This window comes from Rattus norvegicus, chromosome 5, assembly GCF_021556685.1.
Source record: "Rattus norvegicus strain SHRSP/BbbUtx chromosome 5, alternate assembly SHRSP_T2T, whole genome shotgun sequence".
Classification (NCBI taxonomy): Eukaryota; Metazoa; Chordata; class Mammalia; order Rodentia; family Muridae; genus Rattus; species Rattus norvegicus.
In genome coordinates this window covers 119,642,667-119,652,746 of record NC_141538.1, presented here as the reverse complement: position 1 = coordinate 119,652,746, position 10,080 = coordinate 119,642,667, and the positions used below count along the sequence as shown (strand labels likewise).

At 42.1% G+C, this 10,080-nt stretch overlaps 1 long non-coding RNA gene across 1 annotated transcript; it reads left to right on the top strand.

Annotated features, from left to right (window-relative positions):
- The first annotated feature begins 947 nt into the window (after nucleotides 1-947).
- On the top strand, nucleotides 948-2,138 carry LOC148005935 (uncharacterized). The gene is made up of 2 exons (XR_015620991.1): nucleotides 948-1,023; nucleotides 2,005-2,138. It is a non-coding gene; the product is annotated as an uncharacterized LOC148005935 (long non-coding RNA).
- The last annotated feature ends 7,942 nt before the right edge of the window (nucleotides 2,139-10,080 follow it).

The window sequence follows — 10,080 nt, the reverse complement described above, 5'->3', positions numbered from 1 at the left end:
AAATCTAAAAAACAAAAATGAAATACCTCGAAGTTAAATTACAAATTGAACACAAATTGAAGTCGGTTTCAGCTTGCACTAGCCACAGCATGTTGCTACTTCCTGTCTGACATGAACAGTAAAGAGCAAAAGGGGTGGGGAGAAGGACGGGAAGGGAAAAATGCTGTTGGGAGAATAATTTATGCAAATATTTGGAAAAGGATCACCATACTTTTTAAACTGCATTTTTTTTCTTTGATTTTTTTTCCCTCCTCCATACACAAGTGAAATTCTTGCATTTGAAAAGTACTCTGCAAACATTTAGATAGGGCCACTTAAATAAATGTGGGATTGAGAGAGAGAGAGACTATACTAATTGATCGCTTTACCTTACACGCAGCTATTGTCAGGCTCAAAGCTTAGGCGTAGTACTGAGTAAGGCAGAAAACCCATGGAGATTTCATCAGCACTGAGCTCACTGGTGTGCTCATGACTCACCATCTATCACAGTAAATGTCCTCTCCTGAAATCATAGCAGGAGAGCATGGCAGGTGAAAGTATCTGTCTCAAGGTTACAGGTAGGCACTTAGTGTCATTGCTTTGTAATGACACTATTAAAACTCTAAGAGCAGTCAGCATACTTTTCTGAACTTTATAAGGCAATGGAAATTTTTCTATAAAGAATATTAGAAAGAGCCATCGATCAATCAATTGAAACCTTCTGGTTAAAATAATAGATGTACTTAACCTGTGGGCATGCGATTACTGTGACTGAGCACCCTTTGTCCCCACTCTTGAGGTTTCTTCCACGTAGAATGGTCCTATTAGTGTTATCTTAGCATAGCGTTCCTGGTCTTCTGCCAGTGTCATAGTTGCTCCCTCCTGGGGGTGATCAGTAGGTTTCCAACAAGAAATTGGATGTGGACAACTCAGCTCCCCCGTGTGGGATATGATGAAAGAGAGGACGCTTGTTTTTTTCCTTCTGATTTTGCAGGAACAGGGCTGGAGACAGAGGAGCGAAGAGCAGGGTTGCCTAGGAACTGGGTAGGTACATCTGATAACTCTGGATCCGGTTCTGCTGAGCTCAGACACCAGCCTTCCCAGCTAAGCTTTATGAGTAGTGAGGGGGATTTCTTTTTATTTCCGCCTGTCTTGCTTTTATATTCCTTACCTATTAAGTCAGAAATCAGGTAAGAAATGGATGGTAGTTACTGGTCCTTGTGCTTCTCAGTTTGTCATCACTGGGACAAATATAGATGAGACTCAGTTGCAGAGAGGAGGGATTCAGTCTCTGGTCATCTGGTCTGTAGTGAGGAAGAATATCAGGAGGAAGGTGCGAAGGCTTTCTTCTCAGGATGACTGGGAAGCAGAGAGGAGTGGGCCAGGGCAGGATAGAGCCACAAAGAGCATGTTCCAGGGGCCCTCCCTCTAGCTAAGTCTCCCCCTCCTAAAGTTCCCAAACTGTGGTTACCATTTATATTTAAGCCACAACGATCCTTTATATTAAGTTAACATTGCCCTATAAGCGTGTAAATGATATCAGGAAGCTCAGTGGAAAGTGTCCAAGGTCTTTACTGGACCTGGAGTTTGAATTCAAAATAGTAAAGCCAACCCTCTCGACCTGATCTTGTCCCTCCTTTAATACTCACAGCAAGGTTTGGCATTTTTACAAAGATTAAAATAACCGAAGTGTCAAATACAACGCCCAGCATTAAAAACAGTGGCATGAAACAAAACAAAGAAACCAACAAAAACAACAAAACAAAAAAATCCCAGCAGCATGGGAGAGTTACTAATACATTTCTCCATTTATGAAAACTCAACTTTTTGAAAGAATATTACACTTTTTTTTTTTTTTGGTTCTTTTTTTTCGGAGCTGGGGACCGAACCCAGGGCCTTGCGCTTCCTAGGTAAGCGCTCTACCACTGAGCTAAATCCCCAGCCCCGGATATTACACTTTTAAAAATGCTTTACTTTGGGTTGGAGAGATGGCTCAGTGGTTAAGAGCACTGACTTCTCTTCCAGAGGTCCTGAGTTCAATTCCCAGCAACAACATGGTGGCTCACAACCATCTGGAATCCAATGTCCTCTTCTGGTGTGTATGAAGACAGCTACAGTGTACTCATAAAAAGATAAATAAATATTTTTTAAAAGCTTTATTTTAATTATGTGTGTGTGTATGTGTGTATCTGTGTTTTTGCTATATGCACACGAGTACAAGTTCCCATGGAAAACAGAAGTGCTGGATTCCCCCTAAGCAGGAGTTACATGCAGTTTCAAGCTACCTGATGTTGGTGCTGGGAATTAACCCAGTCCTCTTCGAGAGCAGTACCAGCTCTTAGCCACTGCCTTCTCTCTGTCCTTCCCTCATATCTGTTTTTTAAAGGGCCAGCTAACTAAACTATAAATCTCTCCTGTGAAGGACTGCATGTCTTAATATTTGGTCATTAAAAATGTCTTTGGAATTCCGGGGGTAAATGAGGTAAAATACAATGGAAGTATTGTTTCCAGTTTGTCTGCTTCTGGTTTTTTCAAGGTGTCTTTGTTAGATTTCTATTGCTCTGACGACCAAAGGCAAGCTGGGAAGGAAAGGGTTTATTTGACTTACAGTTCATTATCACTGTTCATCATGGAAGGAAGTCTGGGCAGGAATTCAAACAGGGCAGAGATCTGGAGGCAGGAGCAGAACCAGAGGCAGCACTGAAGAACCAAGAGGAGAAACCCTTCTGGGCTGAAGGGTGGAGACTGCTTGTGTCAAGCACTGATGAGCAGTTTGCAGCGTGCAGGAACCTCACAAGTCCTATTGTGAAGACCTAAGAAGAACCATCCTGAGCAGAATCCATTCTTTGCAACAGAGTATTCAAATGCAATGCAAACCAGGAGTGTACATCAAATAGAAAATTGGAAACATTGTATCAATTACTTTTCTTGTTGGGGAAACTAAACACTGGACAAAAGAACTACTTAGGAGAGGAAGGGTTTCTTTTTGCTTACAGTTTGAGGGATACATATGGAAACATGGTGACAGAGGTTGAGGGGGCTGGTCTCATTACTTCTGCAGTCAGGAAGCAGGGGGAAAAGGAAGTTTGGCAGGGTTATAAAACACCACCTCCCTCACCCCACAGTGACTCCCTTCCAACATAACTCTATTTATTTCCTAAAGGTTTCAAAGTCTTCCAAAATAGTGCCACCAGCTAGGAGGAACCAAGGGTTCAAATCCAAACCTAAGGGAGTATTTCAAGTCCCAACCACAACATATATGGATCTGGTTAGGTTTATTAAATAGGGATAGTTTAACAACTATTCAGTTTAGTTTCTGTCCTAATAAAATCGAGTGATTTTTCCCTCCACCCACTTCAATTACACAACATTACCAATACGTAATGCTCTCTTACTAGCTTCGACAGTCACTTTTCAGTTGATTTGTATCTTTTCAAACCCATATCCTCTTTTTGTTTGTTTGTTTGCATTTAAGTTTTATGGTTTTTTTCCTAAATAACATTTTTATTGCTTCTTTGGGATTTCATCTCACTCACTTCCTAGTCCTTCCATGTCTGTTCCCACCTGGCCTTTGTGACCACACCCCCCCATCCAACCACCCCCCCCAAAAGAAAAACGAGTCCAACTTGTATTGTCCACAGACTCACTGGAGCACAGTTAAACTCTAAGTGGCAGGCCTCGGAAAATTGAGTCCTTCTCCACCTGTACCCCCCATCTCTGCCAGAAGTCCTCAGTTGTGGAGAGCTACCCTTTAGCATCCTTATCACAACCTTTAAGAGTTCTCTTCCATAGCTTCCTTTTTAGGCTGTTACTTTTGGGGGTGGGGTGGAGTGTGGTGGGGGTGGGGATAAGAAGTTGTCACAGAATCCTTCTGTGTCCCTCTTTCTCAGTTGTGTATCTGCAGTTATCAATTTCACTGCCAAAGTAGCTTCCTTGATCTTTACAGTTAGCTGGAGCTCTGATCATGGACTTCTTCATGGTTTCTGGTCACAGCAAAGACCATGAAGAACCACACCCCACCTCTACCTCTTACTGCAATAGGTCTGTGGACCCAAACAATGCTCTTGGAGGCAGCCTGGACCGTAGACACCAACAAGACCTCAGGCTGCAGCATAGACCACAGATGACCACATGGTGTTAGGTAGTAACATGGGACACTGACATTGAACTGGCCCTGACCGTATCAGGACCACTGATTCACACATGACCCTCAGTGACATTGCAGACCTTGGTGGTCCTACAAAGGAATCCAGAACAGGAAGTGAACCATCCTCAGCTAGGGATGCCACCATTACCCAGAACCAGAGTGATCCTGAGGCCGGGGCATGAAAGGAGGCTGAGTCTGCATTTGCCTAAGTTCCAGGACAGGGTACTCCACCCCACAGTCCACACTGGGCATTGGTCTATCGCTGTTAACCTCTGCCTTCCCTTACACCTCTCACTGCCATCACATCTACAATTCCTCCTCTCTTCACAGTGCAAACACAGCTCTGTTCTTGGATTCTTCCCACCTCTTCACCACACTTTCATTCATCTGCAGTCATTCATGCCCAGTTTGTTGTTGTTTTGGGGATTTGTTTGTTTGTTTGTTTGAAACAGGGTTTCTCTGTGTAGCCCTGTCTGTTCTGGAACTCATTCTGTAGACCAGGCTGGCCTTGAACTCAGAGATCTGCCTGCCTCTGTGCTGTGATTAAAGGTGTGCACCAAGCGCCACCAAGCGCCACCATTCCTCTAATAAGAGAAAAAAATAGTTTGTGAACAAAATATACTACACTAAGTATATTTTATTTTAAATGCATGGGTGTTTTGCCTGTGTGCATGTCTGTGTAGCATGTGATATGCCTGGAGCCTATGGAGGTCAGAGGAGTTGTTGGAGCCCCTGAAACTGGAGTTGCAGGCAGTTGAGCTGCCGTGTGAGTGTTCAGAATCAAACTGGGGTCGTTTGGAAGAGCACTTAGCGTTCTCAACTGCAGGGCTATCTCTCCAACCCCTAGATTGGTTTAGTAATTTATTAACTACAACCTGTTCTGCAGGTTTCAATATGAAATGACTTAAGCAAACTTGTGTATTTATTGGCTTATCTTAATCAAGACATACTTAACTTGAAGGGTGGCTCACTGCTCAAACCAACACTATTCAAAAGACATAAGGCAGATGTGGTGATACTCACCTAGAGTCCTACTCCTTGGGAAGTGAGGCAGGAGGATCAGGAGGAGTTCAAGGCTAGCATTGGCTATATAGACAGGCCTACTTGAAATTTTGTCTTAAAAAACAAAACAAAACAGGGCCTGTGAAATGGGTCTGTGAGTAACGCCATTTGTCATCAAACTTGATGACCTGATATTGATTCCTGGGACCCACACAATAGATACACAGAACAAATTCGAGAGAGTTTTCCTTTGATGTCCACTTACACAGCATTTAATGCACATACTTCTTCATACACACCTAAATTAATGTTAAGGGGTGGGGGGCAGTGTGGGTATGACGAATTGCAGTCAGATAAAGTACTTGGCAGGCAAGCCCAAGTTCTATCCCCAGTATCCACCATAAAACTATCCTTTGGGGGTTAGGGATTTAGCTCAGTGGTAGAGCGCTTGCCTAGGAAGCGCAAGGCCCTGGGTTCGGTCCCCAGCTCCGAAAAAAAGAAAAAAGAAAAAAAAAACTATCCTTTGATCTCTACACGTGGGCTATGGAATGTGCATGAACACACATACACACACACACACACACACACACACACACACGCACACACCAATAAACACTGTTTAATAAAGCCACATATATGAAACAGGTATATACTTCCAAATATTTTATTGGTTATGTAAGTATTAAAAAGAGGTAAAATCAATTTTGCCAATATATTTTAATTGGCCCAGTATAACCCAAATCATTCCAATACATGCTCAATATTAAAAGTATCTTCTTAGAGATATTAGACTGGGGGTGCAGCTCCATGATAGAGCCCCCTGGCACATAAAGGGCCCTGGGTCTGTTTCCAACACCTCCAATAAGGAAATCTACATTCTTTTACACGTATCAGAAGTAACTTCACAGTTGTCATACATCTCAGTTTAGGTAATGACATTTTAAGTGCTCAGTCGTCATCCATGGCCAATGGATGATTCACTGGACCATAGCATGCCAAAGGAAGGAATCGGGGAGACATCCTGGCCTGTGTTTCAGTCTATTCTTTGTCTTGGCTTCCTGTCAATCTGTTTCCATTTTATAGTCTAGCAGTTTGACAAAGACAGTGAGAGAGCACCTTTCCTAACTTAAAAAAGAAAAGAAAAGGTGTTGGTCTTAGGATTCAGGGGTCTATATTGATCAGGTTAGGAGATGCTCCCTCTTTAAACCAACCACCAATAGTTATGATCAGGCAACGTGGCACTTCAGCTGGTTGATCTTGTCCAAATAACTCCTACACCTAAAATTCCTACAGGTGAGTACGGGTGGGAGCAGAAAAAGAAGGGAGAGAGCCAACCTCATTCCTAAGTAATGGTGGAGATGCTTTAGGGCACTCCTCTAGAAAAGCTCACACCTTTAATTTCCAGCTCCCTTGTCTAGCTCCTGTTAGACTTGTCTGTGTCTCTATCTGCAAAGATGCTGCAATCCAGGGCTCACTCAACTTCCAGAATCTTATATTCAATCTGAAATTATACAACATATATGTTTTATTGGAGAGATAGAATTGTCATCAACTGTAGTTGAAGGAAATCTACTAGTAGTTTGCAGGAAGACAGGAATTAGGCAGGTGGATGAGCAGAATTATTCTTTGAGCAATGTGATGAACCAATGAGTTTATTGGTGTTGCAGGTGTATAAGTGAGGGATTATTTATTGAAGCAGATTTGAGTCAAAGACAGCTGCAGCATCATAAAATTCATCCTAGCGTGGATCAAAACAAAATGAAACGAAATACCCTGCATCCTTGGAGCTGTCAGTACAACCTGCATGCAGCTCCACATGTTGGAGAGATTGCTCTGCAACCTTATGGCTTATAAACCTTAGGGAGGGAGAGGCCTTGAATCTGGTAAGTTTTAGAGACTTCCTGAATCTTTTGAGTTTTACTTCCTGAGTCTTATTTAGTCTCCTGGGATGGAATGGTTCAATTCAGATGAAATTATTACACAACACATTTTTATCATTTTGATATTTCTGAGATCTGACAAAAGCCAAATAAATACTCAAGGGGTCTTGAAGAGATGCTAGAGGAAGCCACCAGAAGTGCAGGAAGAAGATAGCAGCTGATCAAACTGCCTCAGTTTTCACTGTTTGCTGAATGTCTAAGTGCTTTCAGCTCCAGCTGACAGAATCTTTAGCTCCCTTCCTTCACATCAACAAGCTTTACCATCTAGTCCCAAAAGAGGCTTGTAAGACCCTTGAGTTGCAATAGAAGAATATTCCCTTTCCTTGTTTCTGTCCTGCAGGTCTCTTGATATAAAGGCAGCTTGCCTAGAGCTACAGAATGGCACCCAGGATCCAATTAGGAGAAAACAATCTCATAGCAATTTACAGAAGATAAATTCAATGTAAATCTGATGTGGAAATGGGGAGTAGAATAACAAGAAATTAGTTACTAAGAAGTAAGCAGGGCTGGAGAAAAGGCCCAGTGATTAAGGGCACTGGCTGTTCTTTCAAGGGAACTAGATTTGATGCCCAGTACATGAATGGCAGCTCACAACTGTCTATAATTTTAATTCCAGAGGATCTAAAGCCCTCCTCTAACCTCTGTGGTCACCAGGCACACAAATGGACACATGCATACATGCATGTAAAACCAACCATATTTTTAAAATGTGGAGTAAGAAGAATTCTAAAAAATAAAGAAACAGCAATCTAAGAAACAAACTGCTAGGTTGGGCATGATGGTACATGCCTTTAATCCCAGCACTTGGGAGGCAGAGGCCAGCCTGGTGTACAAAGTGACTGTAGGACAGCCAGTGATTATTACACAGAGACACCCTATCTAGGGGGGCAGGAAAGCCAAACTGCTAGAGCTGAGGTAACATGAGAACAGCTCCATCCTTACCCTAAGGGGCTGTGACCCTGACTTTTTCAGACAGGGTGTGGCAGTGGCTCATCTGATGGTCACAGATAAGTCACTGTGGTATTGCAGTGGTGGAACAGAATTTTGCTGGAATCTTACCATGGAATCTTCCATAAATTCACCTTTTAGGGTAATGGGCAAATTGCTCACAGGGACATTCTACCGAGAGACTAGTGGGGAGGCTGATGTCTCTGGCTGCTTCTGGTCCCTAAGCATTGCAGGAGCTGGCCTCTGGAGAAAGTGAGGGTGCTGTTGTACCTGTTCAGTGAGCACCCGAGGGAGGAAGATGCATTTTCTCACTGACATTACCCTCTACTGACAAGACTTCAAAGTTAGCTGTTGTAGGAAAATATATATATTTTAAAGGCCTAGATCCACTTTTCAAAGGACAGTTTAAAAGAGTTAATATGGGGCAAGGAAGCAAAATAACCAGTTCCCTGTTTGCCAGAATTTTTGTGAAAAGCAGCAAGATGATATTTCATTTAGAGACATCCCCATGGAATCTATAGGACTTCTGTCTTAGGGTTTTACTGCTGTGAACAGACTTCATCAAGGCAACTCTTATAAAGGACAACATTTAGTTGGGGCTGGCTTATAGGTTCAGAGGGTCAGTCCATTATCATCAAGGTGGGAACATGGCAGCCTCCAGGCAGGCATGGTACAGGCAGAGGTGAGAGTTCTACATCCTTATCTGAAAGCTACTAGCAGGATACTGGCTCCCAGACAGCTAGGACAAGGGTTTTAAAGTCCACACCCACAGTGACACACCCACTCCAAGAAGGCTACACCTCCCAACAGTGCCACTCCCTGGGCCAAGCATATAGAAATCATCACAGCATACATAATTTTTATATGATGGGATTTTTATTTCATTGTTTGTTTTGATAGGACTAGGTATTGGACCAAGAGCCTCTCACATGCTGGACAAGCACAGTACCACAGAGCTGTAGAAGATAGATACTTCTATCTTATTTTACTCAAGTGAGGCTGATGCAGAATGCAAGTAAGTCAGTGATGCTACATATTATAGAATTTATAGATACCGATATTTGATATAGGTATGTGATGCTTCGAATGACATGCTATAAAACTTTTTTTTTCAGTTACTACTGTACTTTATTGTGTTCAACCAAATCACCATGTTACAAAAATAGCAAGCTGCCATAATAAAAAATAAGGCTCCTCTATCCAGATAGCATCATTTTACTTTCAAGCCTAGAAATTGCACACTTGTATATAAACCAACCGAAGATGAGGATTGAGAGTTCATCTTGGTGGATTTTTCCTTTGATGAATATGAAGTGTCCTTCCTTATCTTTTTTGATGACTTTTAATTGAAAATTGATTTTATTTGATATTAGAATGGCTACTCCAGCTTGCTTCTTCTGACCATTTGCTTGGAAAGTTGTTTTCCAGCCTTTCACTCTGAGGTAGTGTCTGTCTTTGTCTCTGAGGTGTGTTTCCTGTAGGCAGCAGAATGCAGGGTCCTCATTGCGTATCCAGTTTGTTAATCTATGTCTTTTTATTGGGGAGTTGAGGCCATTGATGTTGAGAGATATTAAGGAATAGTGATTATTGCTTCCTGTTATATTCATATTTGGATGTGAGGTTATGTTTGTGTGCTTTTCTTCTCTTTGTTTTGTTGCCAAGATGATTAGTTTCTTGCTTCTTCTAGGGTATAGCTTGCCTCCTTATGTTGGGTTTTACCCTTTATTATCCTTTGTAGTGCTGGATTTGTAGAAAGATATTGTGTAAATTTGGTTTTGTCATGGAATATCTTGGTTTCTCCATCTATGTTAATTGAGAGTTTTGCAGGATACAGTAACCTGGGCTGGCATTTGTGTTCTCTTAGGGTCTGTATGACATCTGTCCAGGATCTTCTGGCCTTCATAGTTTCTGGCGAAAAGTCTGGTGTGATTCTGATAGGTCTGCCTTTATATGTTACTTGACCTTTTTCCCTTACTGCTTTTAATATTCTTTCTTTATTTTGTGCGTTTGGTGTTTTGACTATTATGTGACGGGAGGTGTTTCTTTTCTAGTCCAATCTATTTG